The sequence below is a fragment of the Macrobrachium nipponense genome, chromosome 24 (genome assembly GCF_015104395.2).
Source record: "Macrobrachium nipponense isolate FS-2020 chromosome 24, ASM1510439v2, whole genome shotgun sequence".
In the NCBI taxonomy this organism is placed as follows: domain Eukaryota; kingdom Metazoa; phylum Arthropoda; class Malacostraca; order Decapoda; family Palaemonidae; genus Macrobrachium; species Macrobrachium nipponense.
Window position 1 is genome coordinate 9,802,958 of NC_061091.1, and position 26,538 is coordinate 9,829,495.

Below are 26,538 nucleotides of genomic sequence, written 5' to 3' on the forward strand. Positions count from 1 at the left end.
AGAGTCATGATTGAGGTGGTACGGGCATGTGTTGAGGATGGATGACGTGGTGGGAGTGAAGAAGGCTTGAAAGGAATTTGTTAGATGGTGAGATAAAGTGAAGGAATACATGGAAAGAAGAGGTTTGGTGGAGGATGATGCATTTGATAGAAGATGGTGGAGAAGGCACATCAGGGAAAGATTTTAATGCTCATAGTCCCCTTGGGATAGCAACCCCCCTGCTGATACACCGGGAACAAACATAGATAAATATGTATTTCAACATGACCTATGCTGACTAAATGACCAAAAAGCAGATTGAGACATTTATAATCTACATAACAGAAATATACCACCATTTCCGCATAACAGAAATCACAATACAACATGAATTTTTTACAATTTTCATAATGCTGCCAATAAAAGCAGAAGCCAGTCCCCGGTTATTGGCGATCTAGTTTTATGGCACTTGTCTAGCACCATAAAATCAGCGATTTATGGCACCATAACTGGTCAGGTTTCAGTTATTGGTGCCATAAGATGCAGATAATAGAGTTTTGGTGCAATAACACCTAACGGGCACATTTTACCTGTTATCGGCGCCATTAACTGAAACTTATTTGGTACTATAAGCGCAACAAATAAGTGTTTTGATTAACGCCGGTTTTTGCTTATCAGGACCCCACCGATAAATGGGGACTTCCTGCCTAAAACAAACCACATCCCAAAAAAAAACCTGTCCCATGGTGGTCTCTAACCTTAACTTTTAAGTAAAATCAACACAGTATAAGTTGAAATCTTGGCAGACTTAAAACACAACTCAAAACCCTTAACAAATTGTCCTACAATACAAACATTCTAAACAAAATAGTATGTAGTAATCAACATAACCAATTAATCCATATTATAAATATACTAATGCCAAATTCCAAAAAATTGTAATATCCGAGAAAATATCATCATGGAAAAATTATGTATCAAGTTTGTCAACAAATACATACATCTATGAAAGATATTTCCCCAAAAAATAAGGAAAATAAACGGAAAATATATGACACCCAAGAAGTGCAGTAAATTAAAATGGAAAATTATATCATGACCCTTATGAAATATCAAATATAATAGGGAAACACTTTGAAAACATAAGTGCCTACTCCAATTCAAATGAACATTTTCAAAATATAAGAATACAAGGAAAAGACACCATACTGAATTTTGAAACTATTGAAGATTGGGATTATAATTATACATTTAATATGGATGAATTAGATAATGCTCTAAATTCACGTAGCCCATTGACCCCAGGCCATGATAAAATATCATTTTAAATGATGCAAAGACTAGCCCCCATAGCGCCTCAGTGGCGTGGTTGGTTTGGTGTTTGCTTCTCACCTCAGTGGTCGCGGGTTCGATTCTCGGCCATTCCATTGAGGAGTGAGAGAAGTGAATTTCTGGTGATAGAAGTTCACTCTCGATGTGGTTCGGAAGTCACGTAAAGCCGTTGGTCCCGTTGCTGAATAACCACTGGTTCCGTGCACCGTTAAAACACCATACAAACAAACCATAGCAAAATCACAATTTTTTAAAGTAACTTGCTAGGTCCTTTACAATAGGAATTATTTTAGGCGAAGCCTGGATGTGGCCACTGAATTTTCAAACAAGACAGCACTGTAGTTAACTACCGTCCAGTCGTTGGTTATGCCAAGACCGGAGTTGAGCGCTCAATTTGCTTTCGACCCAGGTAGCAGATTGAGGGGTGGCCTGAGGTGGGCAGTATGGGTAAAGGACCTATGTAGGTTTGTATAGTTAGGAAAAATACAATTTACTTTAAAAAATTGTGATTTGTTCCTACACAGTATACAAACCGTCAATCCTTTACAATATGAAGACACTGATTGGTGGGAGGAATCTGAGTGAGCTCCAGGAACTGACTGGCGTTCGTTCAGCCTACCTTGGCTCTTCTCCCGGTCTTAGAGCAATGGAGAGGAACCTGCCAATTACCTCTGATTGGAGTTATAGAACTACGTGATCAGAGGCAGTCTTCTGGGTTTTTCCTTAAAGAGCGAAAGGTAATTCGCACTTAAGGGAAAGTGAAGAACCAAATGTCGGAGACCATAAGGCAAAAACAAAGCAATGGGTTTGTCTTATGTCAGAGTCCCCTTTCCCATCTTGCAAGGGAAATGGGGCAGATATGTGCTTCTTACCTGCATCTGTGTCCGGTCCAGCAAGTAACGGACCGTGTACTCTCTGCCCGAAGGGAAAGAGTAGGATGAAAGGGATGAAGAAGAGCCAGTCACTCTGCATTCATACTCAATCATACCACACAACGAGACCAGATGCTAACCTGTCCTGTTAGAGGAGCTGGGTAAGCTACACAACTTGTTGAGCAGCCACCACTGGTCTCAAGGAAAAAGTGTCCAAGGACCTGTGGGCAATATCCAGTAGGTAATGAGAGGTGAAGGTAGTTGGCGTTCCCAGACCCCCACCTTCAAAACCTGTTGAACTGACAGGTTCTTCCAGGAACGCGAGGGACGGGGCAATGCCCGACCTCGTGAGCTCTCAGACGAAGGGTACAGTGTCGTTGCCTGCAGCAGAGTACGCCTTCCTGATCATCTCTCAAAGCCAGAAAGAGACCGTGTTCTTGGACACCTCCTTCTTGGAACCTCCGGTGCTAACGAAGAGTTGTCGACACTCGGGCCGAAGATGCTGAGTCCTCTTCAGGTAGCGCCCTAGTGCTCTAACTGGACAGAGAAGCATCTCGTCTGGGTCATTATAAAAAAAGTCACTGTGGGTGAGGATGGAGAAAGACTCAAATCTAGCCTCAGGGACTGAAGGATTCTGAGTCTTCACTATGAATTCCGGGACAAATTCTAGTGAAAGCGATCCCCAACCTCTTGTGTGTTTAATGTCGAAGGACAGTCCATGAGTTCGCCTACTCTCTTCGCCAATGCCAGGGCCAGCAGGAAGACGGTCTTGAGGGTCAGATCCCTGTCTGACGACTCTTGAAGTGGCTCGTACAGGGCACAAGTCACGCGCTGCAGTATGAGTCACATCCCACGCAGGAGGCCTGAGATCCCTGGGTGGGTAAGACCTCTCGACACTCCTTATGAGGAGAGAAATCTCAAAGGAAGACGAGATATCTTTCCCCTTCAGCTTGAGGACTAAGGTCAAGGCCACCCTATAGCCCTTTACCACTGAAACAGAGAGGAGCTTCTCTCAACAAAGGTAGACTAGGAGGTCGCGGACTTCCTAGTGGCTCCGACCGAAGAGATACCTCGTCTAAGACACCAACCACAGAAGACAGCCCACTTTCCCTGGTAAACAGCTGCAGAGGATTTCCTGAGGTATCCAGCCATCTCTGTCACTGCTCAACGCAAAAAACCTCTCACTTGTAAGAGATGGTGGATAACCTCCAAGCGTGAAGACACAGGGACTCGACTGCTTGATGGTACCGCTATACTGAGACAGCAGGTTCTGCCATGGGCCAGAAGGTCAGGATATCAAATGGCCTGAGGCCACTTTGGTGCCACCAGAATCATCTGTAAATTCTGTGTGATCCACACCCTGTTGAGTACGGCTTGAATCAGCCAGAATGGGGGAAAGGCGTACGCTTCCAGGTTGTCCCATGGATGTTGGAACGCGTCCTCCGCCGCTGCCCATGAGTCCAGTACAACTGAGCAGAAGATTTCCACTCGGTTCCTACCACCTGATTCTGGCGGCTGAGCTTGTCTGCCACTACATCCCTCTTGCCCAGGATATACCTGGGTGACAGCTCCACTGAGTGAGTCACTGCCCACTTGTGCACCTGCATTGTCAACCTGTGGAGCTCGACAGAGACAAGTCCCCCTTGTTGATATATGCCACTACCGAGGTGCTGTTGCTCATCAACACCATGGAGTGTCCCATCACTTGTTCCCGGAGCTCCTGGAGAGCCAGGAAGGCTGCCTTGAGTTCGAGAACGTTGATGTGAAGGTGCTTGTCGTGATCGTTCCACACTCCCACAATCAGTAACTCTTCCAGGTGTGCGTCCTATCCCTCGTTCAATGCATCTGAGAACAGGAGCATGTCCAGAGGGGGAGTGATCAGATCCACTCCTATCGTGAGGTTCCTGTCATCCAGCCACCAATCCAGGTCCTCCCTTATCTCCTGTGAGAGAGGAACAAGGAGACCCTGAGTATCTCGTGACTGGGACCAAAAGTTCCCCATGGATGACAGGTGACCGATCATGACTTGCCAAAGTCACCAGCTTCTCCATGGATGACAGGTGACTAATCATGACTTGCCCAAGTCGAGCAGGTTGTTCCTGTATTGACTGGAACAGCTGTGCTACCTCTCTGAACTTGCTGATACGAGAGTCCGAGGGGAAGACTCTTGCTGCTACCATATCTATCAGCATGCCCAGGTACAATGTCTTCTGCTTGGGTTCGAGATCAAATTTCTCCGGGTTTATCAGGATCCCTAGATTCTGACAAAACTTGAGAAGTCAATCCCTGTCCTGTAGCAACTGCAAGCAGGAGCTCGCCATGACCAGCCAATCGTCAAGATACCATATGAGACATATCCCGTTCGAATGTGCCCAAGCCGAGACCAGGTTGAATATTCTCGTAAACACCTGGGGAGCGGTCGACAGTTCGAAGCATAGTGCCTTGAACTGGTAGATCGTTTCCCCAAGAACAAAGTGGAGGTACTTGCAGGATGACCGGTGGATGGGTATTTGAAAATACACATCCTTTAGGTCCACCGTAAGCATGAAATTCTCCTTGATGGATGCCAACACTGATCGTGCTGTTTCCATCTTGAATCAAGTCTGGCAAACGAACCGGTTCAGGGGAGAAAGGTCTGCGATCTCCCAAAAGATTCGGCTGTAAAAGCCCGGAGACCCGTCTGACACGACTTCGATAGTGCTCGTTCAGCATTGCTTGTACTTCCTGCAGTAATGCCCGGTGTCTCGCAGATCCCATTACGTAGGACAGAAGCCAGACTGGGTGGTTGATGAGGGGTGGCGAGAACTCGAAGGGGAGCAGATAGCCCTCCCAAACGACATCTACTACACAGGTCTCTGCTCTGTATCCCTGCAAGTTGCCCAATGGCTCGATAGGACCCCACCCCCCCACCAATGGCAACAGCTGGGGGGGGGGGGGGGACACCAGCCCTAACGTTTCCCCTTGTTCTTCGTACCTTTCCTTCTTTGTCCTAATTGGAAGTCGTTCTGAAAGGGGCTAGAAGACTCGTCTTTGGAAGAGGAGTAAGGCTGGGTCATTCCTCTGGCTCCCTTCGAAGCAGGAAACTTCTTCAGGGCCGAGGAAGTGCTGCAATTATCTTTTATCTTCTTCCCCCAGCTGGTTCCCATGTTTATATGGGGCCGCCGTTCCGGATGAACCATTTCCATCTATTTCTATCCTGCGTTTCTGCCTCATCAATTCCCTTCTCATGTAAGTCTCCTTTCACACAGTCCTTCCATCTCTTTCTTGGTCTCCCTCTTCTTCTTCCTTGAACCTCTATCCCCATAGTGTCTCCCAGTGTGGTCCTCATCCCTCCTCAACAGGTGTCCATGCCATCTCATCCTCCCCTCCTGCACTTTCTTTGATATTTCCATCACATTAGTCGACCCCCTTATGTAGTCATTTCTGATCCTATCCTCTCGTCACCCCAGACATCCACCTAAGCATTCTCATTTTGGCCACACCCATCTTCTCCTCTGTCTTTCTCATGCTTGCTGTTTCCGTACCATACAGCATTGCTGTTCATACCACTGTCTTGTGAAATTTTCCTTTTAATCTCAGCGGTACTCTTTTGTCACAAAGAACTCCAGAGGCCGCTCTCCAGTTTTTCCAGCCTGCCTGTACCCAAAGTTTTACTTCTTCTTCCATACTTCCTCCAGCATTAACAAAGGATCCCAAATACTTAAACTTATCAAGTCTCTTTATTTATTCTCCACCGAGCTGAATACCTTCTATATCATCCCCCTCATTGGTGGTACACATATATTCTATCTTAGATCTACTTATTCTCATTCCTCTGTCATCCAGTACTTGTCTCCATCTTTCCAATTTCATTTCCAGATCTTCCCTGCTCTCTGTGCACAGAACAATATCATCCGCATACAATATGTTCCATGGTACTGCCTCCCTTACTTCCTCTATTATAACGTCCATCACTGTTAAAGATAAATGGGCTCAGAGCCGACCCCTGGTGTAATCCTACTCTCACCTCAAAACCCTCTGTCTCCCCAACACTGCTCCTCACCCTGGTAAATACATTCTGGTACATCTTTTGTATCAATTGCACATACTTCTCTGGCACCATCTTCTCCCTCAGACCCCTCCATACCTCTTGTCTCGGGACTCGGTCATAAGCCTTTTCAAGGTCAATGAATACCATATGTAGGTCCCTTTGCTTTTCCCTGAATTTCTCCATTAGATGCCTCAGACAAAATATACCAACTGTTGTTCCCCTTCCCTTCTTCTCTCAGTCTGATATCTATCATCCTTTCCGATACCTTCAAAGTGTGGGACATCAATTTAATACTCCTATAATTACCACACTCTTGGACATTGCCTTTACCTTTAAAAATTAGGATCAATATACTCCCACGCCACTCATTTGGTATCTTTTCCAGCTCAAGGATCTTTATCATAAGATTGTACAGTATATCCACTCCTTCATCTTCTAATGCTTTCCATGCCTCCAATTATCTTCTATAATGACAAAATATTCTTCCACCTCAGAAACATTAAAAACACTAAATGCATTACATCATGAACGAATACGATTGTGTACAGGAGCATTTTGATCATCCCCAATCAACTCCCTGTTACAGACGCAGGTATATTACCCCTAAAATATCACCGCAACTTGATAACTATGCGTAGGGGCCTTTCCCTTCAAGCAGGAACATCTCCCACTTCTACCTGCTTTCTGAATTATAATCAAAAGATTTGAAAACCACAGTGCTAGCTCTTTCCCAGAAATAACCAAATATTTAATGAATTCACATAATATTACACCAATTGTCCATCCAACAATAGAACTCCCACCACTCTGGACTTTGAAACAAATAAAAATTTTGTACTGATCTGTAATATCTAAAAAGAAATATGACAAAACATAGATGTATCGCCAACACGCGTTGGAACACACCAGAAGTGAAGGAGATAAATTAATGATTTATACAGATGGATAAAAAAACAACACTGGAGTAGGAGCTTCAGCATTCTCAAAGGACAAATTAAATAAAAATAAGTTAATCAAAACAAATCTTCCCCTAATATCATCAGTATATACTACAGAACTCAGCCATACGAATAGCACTAGACATAATATCTAAGAAGAAAGCAATATCCTCCATAATTTTCTGTGACTCATGAAGTGCTATCGATGCTATAAACAAATATAAAACTCCAAATCATCTTGTACAAGAAATCCAAATAAAATTCCATCAACTTATTCAATAACAACTGTATTAATAAAAATATGTTGGATTCCAGCACATGTGGAAACAAAACAGCATATGCAGCTGCCAAATTAACTTGCACTATTCCATAAAAAATTACACATGCCCCAGTATCAGACTGGGTAACATCTATTAAGCCTTTAATATATCAAGACTGGCAAACAGACTGGACATCAGTGCCTGACTACAAATAAACTGAGAAATATAAAAACTGAAGTACATTCATGGATATCATCGTCTCAAAAAGAAAGAGCCGAAAAAGTTATGTAAACAAGACTATGTATATGATCACCTGGTCATTTAATGTCAAATCCACAGTGAGACCCAATGCTAAACACCAGTGACTGCCCAAGACTTATTGGTTGAATGTCTAATTCGGAACCAATAAAGAAGCATTTATTTTCGAACCCCAACATTAAAGGCCATACTTGCTGAAGACAATGATTTCTTATTTAATAAGATCATGTTCCTAAGTAAAACCAGTTTTCTAAATGGAGTGTAATTTCTTTCTCTTTTTCAGGATTAATTCCTGAAAACCAGCCCAAGAAGAGGCTTTATTAAACTCAGAGGTCTGGCTGAATTAATATTTTCTTTTTAATATACGTGTAAGATATATATTATACAATACAATACTAATAATAATATATATATATTTATATATATATCTATATATATATTATATTATATATATACATAATACATTAATTATATATAATAGCTATCTATATATATATATATATATATATATATATTTATATATACTTTATATCTATATCTATAATATAATATATAGATGTAATATATTAGATATTATATATAATAGAATTTATATAATATAGATTATACATTTATATAAATATATATATAATATATATATCTATATATATATATATAGATTTTATATATAGATATATATATTATATATATATATAACTTGATGATCCATAAAATAAGGTTCCCAAGGAGCTGAAGTCGTGAAGAATGCTGTTACACAGGATCCGGCGACACTGGCATGTAGCTTGGTTTTTTTTTTTTTTATTTTTTTTTTTCCCCCCCTCTCTCCCAGTGGCCCCCTGGCGAGCTGTCTCCGACGGTCAGTCTTGGCTTGCCAGACTTTAGAGATGGAGGTCCCACTTGCTTCTCTTGCCAGGTGCGAATTATGCTCTTTGATTCGTTTTTTGTGTTCAAAAAACAGTGCTGGTGGACATTCATTCCCAACTGTGTGAAGTCTATGAAGAAAAGTGTATGAGCATACAACACGTGCAGAGAATTCAAAGACCGTCGTACAGACGTCCATGACGAACAGCTTTCTGGATGGCCATGATTTCGGACAAAACGATTGCGAAAGTGGAAGAAACAATGCTGAAAGATCGAAGGGTGACAGTTAGGGAGCTCTGCGAAATGATCCTTGATGACAGCAAAACCTGCATTTTGACAGGCCATTTAGGGTATGCCATCTCTTCCCTGAATTGAAGAAACACCTGGGTGGGACGTGTTTCAGAACCGGAGAAAAGCTAAAAGAAGAGGTTTTAAGCTATCTTCGCGGCGCGGCGGGAGAGTTCTACGATTCAGGCATAAAGAAGATGGTACACTGCATGCAAAAATGCAAGATCTCAACAGCGATTATGTTGAAAAAAATGTATTATTCATTGCCAATAAACAAGTTTTTCATTGTGAAATACCTTTGGGAATCTTATTTTATGGACAACCCTCTTCTTGGGCTGGTTTTCAGGAATTAATCCTGAAAAAAAAGAAAGAAATTGCACTTTATTTAGAAAACTGATTTTACTTAGGAACATGATCTTATTAAATAAGAAATCATTGTCTTCAGCAAGTATGGCCTTTACTGTATACTATCTCAACAAGCAACAAATAAATTCTCTCCGTGTTCTACACTGGTCCTTTGCATTCCTAAGATAGAAAGTTGTTAACTGAAACATCCTGCTGATTAGTATAGAATTGGTACCAAGTTTCCATTATTCACTTACAGATCCTACTAATTAACATGGAATTCGAAAAAAGTGCCCTCATGACGCATCCCAGATTCATCCAGTGACTCCTCCCTGTGCTAAAGATAAAATCTGCAAATATGACTTTATAAAAAAGAAAACGAGCACCACAAACATAATGCTTTTGTAGTAATGCTTCGAATTTGTTTTTACTTATTCGTTAGGTTAATCACTTCCAATTTCAAATGTTCCTCTCTTTCATTCATGAAGCACTGAAAATTACTTTCTGCGAAATCCGTAAATATAAAGAAAAATTATTGTAATGTGCATTGCTCTTATTTGAACAGTATTGATTACTTCGTTCTTGTTGCTTGGAAAAAAATTGCTTTGATAGCTGCTGGTCTAAGAATAGACTCCCTGTACAAAGAGTTCCTGCTGTTTTGGATGTTTGCTCCTGAACAAATGAAGTGTAAACAGCCACTGCAAGAATGATGGAAATCAATATACATACCCTATCAAATTACTGAAGAGATAATGACTGACTGCGATACATGTAAGTTTGACATGTATCTAGATACACAAGGGTAAGATTTGGGTCAAGAGTAAACATTTGAGTAATGATGTTTGTAATTCCATTGAATAAAATGACTTTTCTGCGGTGTTCACATGAAAATCCAAATGTATATCCAATAAATATTTATCTCAATTTCTTGACAGTGAGTAAATTTTGCATTCCCTTTCCTTACAACAGGAATTTAAAGCTAATCAATTCACTCTAAGAATAGTATAAAAAATTTCTTTACTTACAAAGGCTTTTCAATAACTCATGGGTTTTGTAAAAACTTGGAGGAAAAGAAGACTGAAATCCACAGGACAAACTTACTTGCCAACAATAATTATGATTTTCCAGTGCTACTGACGCAAATCCATGGCCCATTCTCATCCTATGTCAAGGAGGTGTTCTTTAAAATTTTGACATGATTCGTTTCTAAATCGAACATTCTATCAATAAGAGTTTCAACTGATCAATTTATGTAAAATATCCCAGTTCCCTGTATTATTTTGACGTGACTCATTTCTAAATCGAACTGTAATACATGAATGAATTTATCCAAAAAGTTGAACGAAATAATGTAGTTGATGGCTTATGTTTGTAGGTGGTTGCCTCTGTTTGGACAAAACTGTACTGGAAAGGAAATCGACTAACATCGCACTTGACCTCTGTATTGTTCACTCTTTTGAGTTGAAAATATGACTCCCTAAGACTAGCTTCAACAAAAATTATAGTAAACATACCTATCTCATTAATGCTTTCTCAAGGGATCTTCAGACTACGATATTGTGACTTGACTTAAGTAAGTGCATCCTGCTTGCATCAGCAGTATCTTGCAGGACTTTCTTACCTTTAATTTGACAAGTTTTGTACATAAATCTGTCTGGTAATATTGCCATTAGTATGCATGCCAGAATGAATTCACGGCAAACGTCGTAAGATCATCTTGGGAAGGCGTAGCTACCCCGAGATGATAACTGAATATTCCCAAAATGACATCAGAATACACTTTTCCACTCATTACGTGGTAAAACTACCAAAATTTTTAAAACTCTGGTAAACAGCATAATTGGGCCCCCCCCCCCCCCCCCAAAAAAAAGAAAGAAAAAAAGGGGTGTAACTTAACTTCACTACTTCAGAAACCTGTGTTCTATGATAACGCATTTTATTCCCACCAACATTAAGTTCCAACTGCCGCCAATAACGTTCAAAACTTTTGCTTATTGTGGCAATTGCATCATTCTTCCCTATGAAACAGCACGTGTATAAGCATTGGCTGGAATTTATAGTACAAAATCGGAAAAAAAATCAACAGTATCTATGCGAGAAATGTCAACAGAACATAAATGCAATAAGAGGTGTTTGGCGTTTTGGAACGGCTTTTCTGTCATGGAAACTCCGAGATCTTTTGTAAGATACATAGTGGTCTATGTTGTAAGAAATAATATTCATGTGGGGGGCGGACTCCTGCTTTTGTGTGGCATTATTAAACTGCAATATCTCCATCCAGATATACAAGGATGCAGAATAATAAAATGTGTGTGTGTGTGTGTGAGAGAGAGAGAGAGAGAGAGAGAGAGAGAGAGAGAGAGAGAGAGAGAGAGAGAGAGAATATTCTTCATAAAAAACTGTATTTTGCTAAAACCAATTAGCGGCCATGTTTTTGTAAAACCAATTAGCAGCATGTTTTTTTTTAAAACCAATTAGCAGCCATTTTTTTGTGATTTGAGGTGACGGGTACGGGTGAGGGTAATCTAAAAAGGAAAGGGGAGGAGTTTTATCATAGCAATATGGAATGCATTACCCAGCTGACTTCTATCTATCTATATCGCTCCCAACTTTTCTTCGAGACTTATCTCGCACTGGATATCTTATGGTTCATTTCAATACAATTTTCTCGTGTGAATAAACGACATTGTGAATAGTTTGCAATTACTCGTCGCAGCCATCTTGCGATCTGTGCAAAATGGGTGGTTTGCCGAAGGCCTTTTTACCCAATTATTACATGCAGTTCGGTCAAAAAAAAAAAAAAAAAAAAAACTATCACTAGGAACCACTCTATCTACAAGAAGCAGACACCTACTCCGGAGAACAGTATTCTTGTAAAGGAAGTATAAATGACCTAAAACGGGCTACTTACTACTATGCAACTTGACCTCTTACAAGGGATGTCAGCTGCTTCTTTCCCTCTTCTCTTCAGCAGTATATTCACATCTTACATCTTGCTTTCCTTGTTGTTCATTTGACGATTTTTCTCTGGCTTGAACAAAACGTTTCTGCAATGAACAGACAACTTAATGTTGAAACCAATAAAAAATTTTGTAGAGCACATCACATCAAATGATATATAAGACTTCCCCTGAGAGGTTGTGTAACCTTATTTGACCTGGCCAGTTAATGATGAAACCTTTAGAAAATTTTGTGATGACAAATATGACGATATATGAAAAGGTTGGAATAGTGAATAGACAGATAAAGACTTTTCATGTGGTTCAATCATGTTGGAAGAAGTACAGAGGGCACGAGGGTAATTGGTGTGTAATGAGGAAGCGTTAGGAAAGGAAGTCACAGATGTTGCTGGAAACATGGACATAGAAGAGGTATTAGAAAGGAGGGTCTTTAACATCCACGAAACAACCTGAGTGCACGGGAGACATGTCAATGGAGCAGTGGGTAGTGGGGACCTGATGTGCTCGTGAGTCTATGCAGGTTATCAAGCAACTAATGTGGCAGTTTTCTGCACAGAAGGTTCATCCACAAATCAGGAATTAAAAGTGAAGCAGCGTAATGTAACAAATGTCTTACACATTTGTTACAGCCTCAACTTGAAACACTGGGAGACTGGAGTTCAGTCCCACAGAAGGGAGACCAGTTGAGTCTCATTCCTGATAAAATATTTTGCACCTATCGTCATTTACTCATTAGGTACCCAAGGGTTAGTCAACTGTGGTGAGCTGTGACTTAGGTGAAAAAGAGGAGAATGAACTTTTGAAATTTGGAAGGTTATAGTTTCTTCTCTTGAACATCTTGAAATGGAAAAGACGTATAGTTAAGAGTGAATATGTATTACTTATTTATATATATCTATGCATACATACATACATACATACATACATACACACACACACACATACATACACATATATATATATATATAATAATATATATAGTATATATCTATTTAATATATATATATCTCCGGAGTTCATGGAAAGGCATCTGTTTATATCCATTTTATTAAAAGTCCTAAGTTTCGTATCGTTTGATACAATTTCCAGGCTGTTCAGCCTGGAAAAATGTATCAAGCGATACGAACGTCGGCCTTTTAATAAAACGGATATAAACAGAATGCCTTTCCATGAACTCCGAATTGTCCATTGCCTGAGCGCTTGTTCCTGCCCTTGGATATATATATATATATATATATATATATATATATACCATGATAATATATATATATATATATATATATATATATGTGTGTGTGTGTGTGTGTGTGTGTGTGTTTATCTATATATGTATATATTAATATATATATTATATATATATATCTATATATATATATATATAGTATATATATAATATATATAGATTATATATATTATATATGTTTTTTTGTGTGTGTGTGTGTGTGTGTGTGTGTGTGTGTGTAAAATTTAACAATTTATATCTAAATATCTACAAACAGAGAGAGAGAGAGAGAGAGAAGAGAGAGAGAGAGAGAGAGAGAGAGAGAGAGAATCATGCAATCAAAATTCAGGTTTGCATTAGCTCTTGAATTTCAACTGACAGAAAAACAAAAACATCAAGATAAACTCTGCTCTCCGCCCACTCTCTCGTTCCTGAAATATACTTAATTTTTTTTCCTCGCATGTTATTCTAATTTTACCCTTTTTCCTTTCAGTATATGAAGGGGAGTTTAAAGATGATGTATCGTCAAGTGTTTTACAAAAGTGGAATACTGAGAAATGGATATTTGCCTTGACGCACCTGACTGAATGGAAATCATACCAGTACCATGTTTCTATTTCAGTCCAATAACTTAAGAATTAATAATAAAAGTTATAATTCAGAATGGGAACACTGGAATATAAAAGTTAGGTCAAAAGCCAAGCGCTGGGGACCTTTGTTTTTCAACGATTAACATAATGTTGAAACAACTGTTGGGAGAGGGTTAAGGAAAGTAAGATGGAAGAAACAGAATATGAATGGGGGTAGGTTACAGTAAAATGAAAGAAAGGGGTTGCAGCTAGGGGCAGAAAGGACAGTGCAAATAACAGTAAGTAATGCCTACAGTGCAACGCGTGAGGTGAAGGCACTACCCAACTACGGGGTTAAAATTCAGGATATAAATTATTTGCAAAAACATTGGGCCCTCAATGTTGTTTCTGTTCCATGATAGAAGAAAATATCAGTCTGGTCGTTCAAGTAGAATTGAGATGGGACATTCCTCCTAGGTAGAATATATGAGAACTTAGGAAGTGAAAGGCTGGGAGATGTATAAGCTAGAATTTCATCGAAAAGGGATATGTATTCAAACATGTATCAGATTACATGTGAACGTGACACGCATCAAGGTCACTGGTCATGAAAAGATGAAGGAAGTATTACTCACTCTGGTTTGACCTGGACACTGGACAGTCCTCCTCAGATTTAACGAGCCGAGGTTCTTAAACAATATGTTTCTTGTTTGAATGTACATTAGTCAGCAAACTCACGTCTACAAAGCAAATTAAAACTTACTACAAATCTACCTCAAACAAAAAGTATTCTTTAACAATGAATAAAACTCCCATAATGCTGAAAGCATTAATCATGTTGCTGAATATATCATTATGGTAACTTGTTTATTTGCAATATCCACAAACCATCAGGAGTTCGCTAATCAATGGATACTTTAACAAACAAGTATTTACGTTTAAAAATGCAATGATTTCATTAAATCTATATAGAAAATGTTAATAGATTCATTTTTGTCAAGATTACTAAAACACTGGCAATTAGTAAGATAGAGAGTAGAGCGCTCGCAGTTTCCATACAAGAGGAGATTCTGAAATCTGTTGTCATCAACATGTCAGGTGGGCAATGGAAATTGGATTACGGAGTCAACTTATCTTGCAGCTGTTCTAGAGAGCATAATTTATTGGATCCACCAAAATACTGCATCTAGAATTCTACTGTTCTCTACGCCGCCGTCTCGCTTATTTCCTTCATTCAGAAAATATTCTTATTGAGGAGGGGGACTAGTTGGACCCACAGTATATGAAATGAGTTGGTAGGGTTTGGGAGTGCCACAGACCAAAGCCGCTGGAAGGGCGTTTTCCACTCTCGGGCGAGAGCACGTGCAAGATAATTACCGTTTCCTTCTAGCTAAGACCCAAACCTAATTAACCCCTCACCGGTTTTCCAATATACTGGGGAAGAATCTATCTCCTTATCTGCAGGCATGTGCCAGCCATGTATCCTCAGCCCATGCTTCAGGCACATTCCCTGTTTTAAAAAGAGCTAGTCGACAGAGATTCCAGTTATAGTCTGTGTTGGTCGGCCGAAGGCCTTGCCTGACGAAGCATTGAACCTTGTGCCAAATAAGCACTCCCGTCGACGAGAGTTAGTTTTCTAAGCCAGTGTACTTTTCCTCTGACTCGATACCTCTCTCTTACAATTCATAATTTAATTCAATCCCTTTTCCTTTGACTCTGCAACAGTGTTTTATCCACCCCAGTGTTCCTTGTTATAAATGCAAAGAGTAACGCCATTCCTTTGCTAGAAGTGATTAGGTCAATTCGATACCCTTGCTAGAAGTGATTAGGTCAATTCGATACCCTTGCTAGAAGTGATTAGGTCAATTCGATACCCTTGCTAGAAGTGATTAGGTCAATTCGATACCCTTGCTAGAAATTGATAGATAATTCGATACCCTTGCTAGAAGTGATTAGATCAATTCGATACCCTTGCTAGAAGTGATTAGGTCAATTCGATACCCTTGCTAGAAGTGATTAGATCACTTCGATACCCTTGCTAGAAGTGATTAGTCAATTCGATACCCTTGCTAGAAGTGATTAGATCAATTCGATACCCTTGCTAGAAGTGATTAGATCACTTCGATACCCTTGCTAGAAGTGATTAGATCAATTCGATACCCTTGCTAGAAGTGATTAGATCAATTCGATACCCTTGCTAGAAATTGATTAGATCAACCCTTGCTAGAAGTGATTTAGGTCAATTCGATACCTTGCTAGAAGTGATTAGATCTATTCGCTACCCTTTAGTCTACAAGAAGGATTAGATCTATTCGATTACCCTTGCTAGAAGTGATTAGATACACTTCGATACCCTTGACTAGAAGTGATTAGATCTATTCGAGAACCCTTGGCTAGAAGTGATTAGATTCCAATTTTTTTTTTTTTCCCTTTTGGGAAATTTTTTTTACCCTTGCTAGAAGTTGATTTGGATCAATTCGATACCCTTGCTAGAAGGTGATTAGGTCCAATTCGTACCCTTTTGCTAGAAAGTGATTAGGTCAAGTTCGATAAAACCATTGCTCAGAAGTGATTAGAATCACTTCGATAACCCTTGCAGAAAGTTATTATTATCGAATCAATTCGATACCCTTGCTAGAAGTGGATTAGAATCCTATTCGATACCCTTGCTAGAACAAGTTGAATTAGATCAATTTCCCCCGATACCCTTGCTATAATGTGAGTTAGCTCCAAATTCGATACCCTTACTAGAACGTTGATTATGTCAATTTGATACCCTTTGCTAGAAGTGATTAGATCAATTCGATTACCCTTGCTAGAAGGTGATTAGTCAATTAGATACCCGTTGCTAGAAGTGATTAGATTCTATTCGATACCCTTGCTAGAAGTGAATTAGATCAATTCGATAACCCCTTGCTAGAAGTGATTATGTCAATTTGATACCCTTGCTAGGAGTTGGAATTAGAATCTATTTGATTTACCCTTGCTAGAAGTGATTTTTGATCAATTTCGATAACCCTTGCTAGAAGTGAATTATAGCATCAAGTTTCGATACCCCTTGCTAGAGAAGGTGATTAGGTCAATTCGATACATCCCTTGCTAGAAGTGATTAGATCTATTTCGATGCCCTTGCTTAGAAGTGGATTAGATCAAATTCGACTACCCTTGCTAGAAGTTGTATTATGGTCAATTTGATACCATTGCTTAGAAGAATTCGGTCAATTAGGTTCAATTTGACACCTTGCCTAGAAGTGATTATTCAATCAATTTGATATCAACTTGCTAGAAGTGAATTACGTCAATTTGATAACCCCTTGCTAGAAAAAAAAAAGGATTTTGATTTGATCAATTCGATACCCTTGCTAGAAGTGATTATGTCAATTTGAATTAACCCTTGCTAGAAGTGATTTTGATCAATTCGATACCCCTTGCTAGAAGTGATTAGAATCAATTCGAATACCCTTGCTAGAAGAGTATTTAATGTCAATTTTGATACCCTTGCTAGAAGTGATTAGGTCAAATTTGTAAATACCCCTTGGCTAGAAGTGATTAGAGGTCAATTTGATACCCTTGCTAGATAAAGTGATTAAATGTCAAATTTGATACACCTTGCTAAGAATTGATTATGGTCAATTCGATACCCCTTGCTAGCGAAGTTGATTAGGTCAATTCCGATACCCTTGCTAGAAGTGATCAGATCAATTCAATAAACCCTTGCTATAAGTGGGATTATGGTTCAATTTCGATACCCTTGCTAGAAGTTTGAGTTATGACCAAATTTGGATACCCTTGGCTAGAAGTGATTAAGTGGTCAATTTGATACCCTTGCTTAAGAAGTGGGATTATTTGTCAATTTGAATACCCTTGCTTAGAAGTGATTACCGGTCAATTTGAATACCCTTTTGCTTAGAAAAGTGATTAGGTCAATTTCTGATACCCCTTGGGCATAGAAAGTGATCCGAAAGATCAATTCCGATACCCTTGGCCTAGAAGTGATTTAAGGGTCCGAAGTTCGATAACCCTTGTCTAGAGAAGTGATTTAAGGTCAATTCGATACCCTTGCTAGAAGTGGGATTTTATGGGTCAATTTGATGACCCTTGCCTAGAAGTGGATCAGATCATTATTCGATACCCTTGCTAGAAGTGATTTTAGGTCAAATTTGATTAAAACCGTTGCTAGAAAGGTGGATTAGGTTTTCAATCTTCGATGCCCTTGACTAGGAAGTGAATTTTAGGTCAAAGAGAAGTCGATACCCATGCTAAAGAAGTGATTAGTCATTCGATACCCTTGCTAGAAGTGATTAGGTCAATTCGATACCCTTGCTAGAAGTGATTAGATCAATTCGATACCCTTGCTAGAAGTGATTAGGTCAATTCGATACCCTTGCTAGAAGTGATTAGGTCAATTCGATACCCTTGCTAGAAGTGAATAGATCAATTCAATACCCTTGCTAGAAGTGATTAGGTCAATTCGATACCCTTGCTAGAAGTGATTAGGTCAATTCGATACCCTTGCTAGAAGTGATTAGGTCAATTCGATACCCTTGCTAGAAGTGATTAGGTCAATTCGATACCCTTGCTAGAAGTCAATTCAATACCCTTGCTAGAAGTGATTAGGTCAATTCGATACCCTTGCTAGAACTCAATTCATACCTTGCAGAAGTGATCAGATCAATTCGATACCCTTGCTAGAAGTGATTAGGTCAATTCGATACCCTTGCTAGAAGTGATTAGGTCAATTCGATACCCTTGCTAGAAGTGATTAGGTCAATTCGATACCCTTGCTAGAACTCAATTCGATACCCTTGCTAGAAAATCAATTCGATAACCCCTTGCTAGAAGGATCAGATCAATTTTGAATACCCTCGCTAGAATGATTAGTCAATTTGATACCCTTGCTAGAATGATTAGGTCAATTCGTACTCCTTGCTGAAACTCAATTCAATACCGTTTGCTAGAAGTATCAGGTCAATTCGATAACCCTTGCTAGAAGTGGTTAGGTCAATTTGAATACCCTTGCTAGAAAGTGATTTAAGGTCCCAATTCGATACCTTCTTGCTTAAGAATTCAATTCAATACCCGTTGCTAGAAGTGATTCAGTCAATTCGATACCCTTTGCTATGAAGTGTTAGGTCAATTTGATACCCTTGGCAAGAAGTGATTAGGTCAAATTGATACTTGCATAAGGAAGGTTTGGAATTCCCAGGTCATTGTGAATACCCTTGCTAGAAGTGATAGGGCAATTTGATACCCTTGCTGAAGTGATTAAGGTCCAATTTGATACCCTTGTCTAGAAGTGATTATGGTTCAATCTTTGATACCCTTGCTTAGAAGTGGATTAGGTCAAATTGAATTTAATCCCCCGTTGCCTAGAAGTGATTAGGTCAATTTCGATAACACCTTGCTAGAAGTGATTAGATCCAATTTGATACCCTTGCTAGAAGTGAATTTAGGTCAATTCGATACCCTTGCTAGATTGTGATTTTACTCATACAAAGAGATAATTTGGTGTTAGTCTCACCTGGAATTGTCTCACGTCCAAGAGTGTTATCAGTGCCGTTACCAGCCTAGCCGAGCTTCTGTATTCCCGATTGCCTGAAGAAACCGCCACTACCAGGGCTGATAGAAATATTGCCTAATTAGCTTAAGGGATCACTTACAAGTGGCCAGTATTCGGAATCGTGACGCGTTATCCATTTCACTCAGTCATTGCTGTTGTGTACATTCCAAGTTAGTAGTTCATTTAGTGAAGATGGCCCATTTATCTTGGTAATTTCTTCCATGTTATGATTGTAAATAGTAAATTACTATGAAGAATTATTGCTTAATCTTGCATTTTTTTAGTTTTCAGGCTTACGGTTTTTTTTTGTAAGGTCAAGATTATTAACTTACATAAACTACAACATTTACACACACACATAAATATATATATATCTATATATATATATATATATATATATTATATATATTTTATATATATCAGATATATATATATTCTAAAAAATCAGCAGATTATACATATATAAAGAATTCAATATAAATCACGCTGAAAGAGTAACGTATGTTTTACACACTTATTTCTTCATATACTATATATAACAGTGTTCATATACATTACTAAACATATGCAAGCAATAACGCCCCGTGAGTCATCCGTTCCGGATATTCTGTTTATTTCTTAACAAAAACAACAACAGAAATCAAAAGGGAAACTTTTAATTACATCAAAAAATTGTGTCAGGGTAAACTTTTCTTCTTTTAATAAAAATAATTAATAAATGTGTCTGACCCGTATAAAAAGACTGGTTTTTCAAATACTTTTTCCAGGATTAACGACGGAAAATAAAAATGAACTTCTGCGTGATATCTAATAATTAACTTTTAAGATAAAAGGTTCGTAATACTTTCGAAAACACCGTTATCATTACTTAATAAGAAGCCTTCCATTTGATTCTGATTTGATTTGTATAGATTTTTGGCATTATGCCAAGCACTGGGGCAACTAAGGACATTCAGCGCTGAAACAGACATTGACAATAAAAGGTTTGGAAGGCGTTACAAGAGGAAAACCTCACAGTTGCACTATGAAACAATTGTTAGGAGAGGGTAGACAGTAAGATGGAAGAAAGAATATGAACGGAGGTACTGTAAAAGGAATGAAAGTAGGGGCCGAAGGGACGCTGCAAAGAACCTCAAGTAATGTCTACATTGCACCTAATGAGGTGCGCTGACGGCACTGTCCCCTACGGGAAGAAGCCTTCCATGAAAGATTTTGAAAAATGCCTCCTTTGACCACAAGAATAGTAAGGGAAATAATTACACAGAAACGTATTTTTCTACTCTCATGGATTAAACTTATCTTTTCACTCTTAAGGCTCCCACTTGCTGAACATAATATTCTCAAATCACAAAAGCATTTCCAGGAATTCATGAAAATATGTTCTTAATGAATGTGTCCATCATTAATATTCATCCAAGCTGCCTTTTGAATGCGGTCTGCAGTAATGCTCCTACAATTCTGCCTAGTATTCTAATAATTTTCGTACAATTCTTTGTAGTCATTTATTAATTTCTTTTTATTTTAATCAATAAGTGATTCTTATTTCTATGTTTCCAATTACCTTCTGTTTTTTTTTATTTCTAATGAACATCATATTACTTGGAAGCTTGTATTGCAAGTCAGTGGCCCTTTTAGTGGGCCTTTCCATACGAATAGGGTTCATTTCCTGAATAATAATATAATTAATAGTAATGTAATTGGGAATATCGCCAACAGTAACAGTACTCTACCTCAGTGAATATAACAAACACTGAAATTCGGGCACCTTTACGTATCCAAATGTATAAATGGGCATCAATAACATTTCAACAAGTCTATGACATACGACTATGGCCATCAATAATACCTTGCAAACTATGTTGCTCGCGAATATGGTAAACAATGGTTAATATTGAACTTAAGCAAACACAAGCACAGGAGGAATAGGTATAGAACGAGCAAAGGAACCGTTTTAAAGGCAAATCCTGTCTGCTACTACTACTACTACTACTACTACTACTACTACTACTACTACAATGTGAGTTTCACCCGTTTTCAAATTTGGAGGGCTACTTCAAGGGAACGTCTTTGTGGACGAGTTCAAGTCCACGCAAAATACTGACAACCAAATCTTCAATGTTAGCACTGCCAAAAAGCCTAGATAACACTGTAACAATTATCTACAGATTCATGTTACTGTATGGAATGCGAATTTAAAATAATTAAACTTGGAGAGGCAGTTAAAAGGGAAAATGTTGATGCTATAGACATGTTTGCTGGCGTAGGACATTAAAACCTGAATTAGATTAAGTTTCAAGCAAGTTGTCGTCTTGTACATGTATCTTGGTTAGGCTTTTCTGGCAAGCAGGGGTTAGTATCCGAATATATTAAACAGAAGGTTTGCTAGACGTAAATGATTCACCCCAATTATACACGGAGTTAAATTGCTGAACATAAGATTTCTGAGTAAGATTACGTAGTAATGCTTGGGATAAAGGCAACTGCCTATTTCATTTGAAGTTACTTGCCTTAAGCGGAAACACCAGCTATAAGATCTACCATGTTTTCAAAGAATTCTTCTACGGCAACATTATACTCATAAGCTTTCGAATCCTCACCACGAAAAAAAAATATCAGTTAATCCGCTCATCAACATCGTCTCAATTACCCAAGAGCAAAATATGAAATATGACACAAAAATTAAAAATCTTTCCGTAAGATCCAATCCACTCATCGAAAACGCCCCTTGATCTGGTGTCGACCTCCTTTTCCGCGATGGACTTATTTGTGGTAATGAAGTAGAATCTTTCTGATGCTAGGCGGGATAACAAGATCAGCCCTTGGAGAAAAAGGTGTGTGCAGCATCCGAGCCCAGCCTTTAAGGCGTCGTGTTGCCATGGCAATGGATTGTAAGCGATGAGGGAGGGATGGTCTCCAACCAAGGACTCGGCATCAGTATATATATATGATTTGCTTAGATTTTCCCGATTTTGCAGACGAGAGAGAGAAGGAGAGAGAGAGAACAGAGAGAGAGAGAGAGAGAGAGAGAGAGAGAGAGAGAGAGAGAGAGAGAGAGAGAGAGCAGGATTCCTTATATAATACGAATAGGGTCAGAAACAAGGTGGGGTACCGATGGACCTAAGGGATGCGTGAGTTCCTCAGTTAGGACTTAAACGTGTCAGAAAGGACTCCTCCTCTGCATAAAAATGTCTACTCTTCATGCCTTCGACAGAGGATATTTTACGAAGAATATGTAACAAGAGTAAGTTCTGTATTTTCTTATGTTTTTTTTTAAAACCCAGGACAGCAATGAATGCTGGTGGCCAAATTAATAATCGCTATAAAGGGTTACAGAATTTCATTGACAGAAGCCTCAACTGCAACAGATCAGTCCACTTACATCTACAGGACCACTTCTTTTCATTTTCGTTATTAGTACTTTCCTTAATCATTCTACTATTTATCAAACCAATTAACTCTTGGTACCACTTTCAATTTTCTTCCCCTAATAATCTAATCAAGTAAGTCACTCAAGGTACATCCCCTCTCCAAGTCTGTTGCTTTATCCATAGTTAATTCAACTATTTACCTAAGTTAAAGCCCCCTTTCCACCCATTCATTTCAAACCTTTTTACCTATAATTCATATATTCCTTCTAACTGGTTTCATTTTACTTTCCTTCAAGGGAATGTAACGTTGGGATTCACCTAAGTTTAGACTAGACTGCCCAGTTCTTCAATGTATTCCTACGGTGGCTTCATCTGTCATGCTCTCCTTCCATGACTATACCACGACTCTCAGCTTAATACATGTAATACGAACACTTGTCGCACTTTAAGAGCAAATTAAAATCACGCGGTGTTTGGAAATATATAAAAAACGTTAAGAATCACTGCAGTATCAAGACCAGCTGGTCTCCTCTTCAGGTGATCACAGTATAATAACATTATAGAAGGAATTTCACAAATGTTAAGAGAGGGAGGAAATTTTATTGTACTGCAGTCACCTGTAGAGGTGACCAGTTGGTCTTGAAACTGCAGTTAACTTTAACGTTTCTAATATATTTCCAAAACATAACTGGATTTTTATTTATTATAAACTTACTCTTTCAGACTCTTTCCTTTGATCTAACATCATGAACTGACTTTTGGCGTTAGATTTTAGACATACTTACACTTCCTGACTTCAGACTTCAGCTTTTCCGTGTTATATAACCTCTATATCCTTACCAAGCTCTATACTATTCGTTTCAACTAACCAATTTGCATCATAGGTGAACATTAGACATTTCATTGTCCAATTCAGCCTCATTTATTATCTAAAATGTCTTTATATCAGACAACTGATTAAGACGATAAGCACAAGGTAATGTTCAAGGAGTTTTTTTAACAGTTCTATTCGTTACGTGTCAGGTCACTTTCTATTTGCGCGTTTCAAAAAATAGAACATCATTTATAAATCACTTTGAACACGGAGTCTCCAAAACCCCATTATGACAAACACCCACAGAGAACTAAACGACGTAAATTACACACGAGTTGCATCTGATACGGATACCAATATGAATATTTATGTCAGCAGAGCATATCCTCTGCTTCAACAAGAGAGGCGCTTGATAATTTCAGAACTTTTTACCTTTGATTACCAAAACATTTGTATTCACAATTCTTTATAATAAAAAAAATATTGATAATCTGAATCTGGGCACAGCCATCATCGAGAAAGATTAACAATTTACAATGCAAATTGCTCGTTTGTCACAATCTGTGGGAACACTTCCGCGTCTAGATGCCAATTTGCATACGGACTCACTTTCTTTTAAATTCATATCAACCGATTTTATGCAGGAAACACTCGTGTGCCTACCATACGCATGCGCTGTAAATGATGATGAATCAGTTTTTAGAATAAAATAGAATTTAGAAGTTAAGCCAAAGGCCAAGCAAGCGCTGGAACCTATGAGGTCATTCAGCGCGGAAAGGGAAATTGAGAGTGAAAAGGTTTGAAAAGTGTAACAGGTGGAAAACCTCGCAGTTGCACTATGACTCGATTGTAACGAGAGGGCGGAAAGTATGATGGAAGAAAGAGAATATGAAAGGAGGTACAGTTAAAGGAACGAAAGGAGTCGCGGCAAAGGGCCGAAGGGGTGCTGCAAAGAACTTTAAGCACTGCCTACAGTGAACTGCGTGAGGTACACCGACGGTACTAACTCCTTACGGAATCTCACCTTGATGGACAAGGTTTCAATCCCATGAATGTATGATTACTAAAGTCTAAGCTACTACTGTACAAATAACATAAAAATCTGATATATTTTTCTACTTTGCAACAAAGATCATTCCAAGTGCTGATACCACACAGAGACTTTGCATCCTGGAAAATGAATAGAACTGCGGTCAGGTCATGTAACAATGAATCCTTTAGTTGATTCAGAGACGCTCCGCGCTTTTCCCGCATCTCCACCCCCACCCCTCACTAAATAGAATGGAATGGAATGTAGAATTTAGAACAAAAACCAAGCGCTGGAAACTCTCGGGTCATTCAGCTCTGAAAAGGAAACTGAGAGCAGGAAGGTTTGAAGGTGTAACAAGAGGAAAACCTCAAAACAGTTGCACTATGAAACAACTGATAGGAGAGGGTGGAAAGAAAGGCGGAAGAGAATATGAACGGAAGCATAGTAAAAGGAATAAAATGGGTTGCAGTGAGGGGCGGAACTGGACGCTGCAAAGAACCTTACGGAAAGCCTACGGTGCACCGCGTTGAGGTGCACTGACGGCACGATCCACCTACGGGGACGCCACTAATTGATTCCTACGCGCCGACTCCATCCCAAACCTTCCCCGATTCTGCTGCCTTTGATGGGAACAAAACAATAAGGGTCGACAGGGGGGTTTTCAGATGACGTCATTCGACCCTTCTTCAGCCACTCTGGAGTCAAGAGCTTTCATCTTAATCGCATTTTTAAAACTATGACTTCATTACTTGAAGACGTTTGTCTTTTACAGCGGAGGTCTGAAAACCTGTTTGGTAATGTTCGGCGTCTGTCGCGAATAGATTTGCGTCTGCCATTACGCGCTTGTTTCTGATGTTTCGCGTCTCTATTTAACAATATGGATCCCATTTACATACATACATACATTAATATATTTAAACTTAAAAAATCACAGTAGATGCACGTGACTTCATAAATAAGCGAATCCCACAGGAAAATGATAGTCAGAAATCCAAGCGCTTTCGTCTTTACTCAGACATTAACTCCTTGACAATGTCTTGAGTAAAGACGAAAGCGCTTGGATTTCTGACTATCATTTTCCTGTGGGATTCGCTTACATTAAGATATATATAGATATAATATATATATATATATATATATATATATATATATATATTATTCAAGAGATGAAATATTGGCCGTATGATTAAGTTTACCTATCGTTGTTTTGGTGAAAATTACGCCCACCTCTCTCTCTCTCTCTCTCTCTCTCTCTCTCTCTCTCTCTCTCTCTCTCTCTCTCTCTCCTCCTCTCTCTCTCTCTCTCTCTCTGAACTAGCAGCAATCCCCATAAGAGTGAAGTGGGAACATCTGGTGGAAGAGAATCTCTTCTAACAAGTTTGTTTTCTCAGAACTGTGACGTCAGCACGATTCTCCCCAATAGATCACGATAGAGAAAAGTGATAACCGCTCACTGATCTCAATAAGAGATTTAAAATAAAAATACTGTCATTAATGCGAAAAGACAGGCGATTCTTGGTGGAGCTTCGAATCTCAAGGATCGCATATATAATACGATTACGATCATAATAATGATCGTAATCTTCCAGTGAGACCGAACTGGATGCGCTAAATTTTTCAATCTTTTGTTAATACATCATTCTTTCCTCTTCCTTTCTAGTTATCTTTCCTTCTTTTCCTGCAACTTGGTGATTGGTTCATTTATGTCTCCCTGGATATACATGTTTGCGAGAAAAGGCGCATCATGACTATTAGACGCTTATAACACGAATATCATTCGTTTGGGAGAACGCTCAGATGACGCCACGAAAAATAAAGTATAACTGGAGTTGTCGAAGAAGATCAAGGTTGT

The 26,538-nt window shown here is 38.9% G+C and overlaps 1 long non-coding RNA gene across 3 annotated transcripts in view; it reads right to left on the reverse strand.

The window, feature by feature from the left end:
- The window catches only part of LOC135205437 (uncharacterized), a 222,642-nt gene that overhangs the window by 61,879 nt on the left and 134,225 nt on the right, over positions 1-26,538 (reverse strand). For 2 of the 3 annotated variants that reach the window (XR_010312534.1, XR_010312532.1), the window contains exon 3: positions 12,075-12,210. This is a non-coding gene — a long non-coding RNA (uncharacterized LOC135205437). Of the gene's footprint in view, positions 1-9,259; positions 9,862-12,074; positions 12,211-26,538 lie in introns of those variants that run through there. The other variant, XR_010312533.1, reaches the window with a different exon arrangement.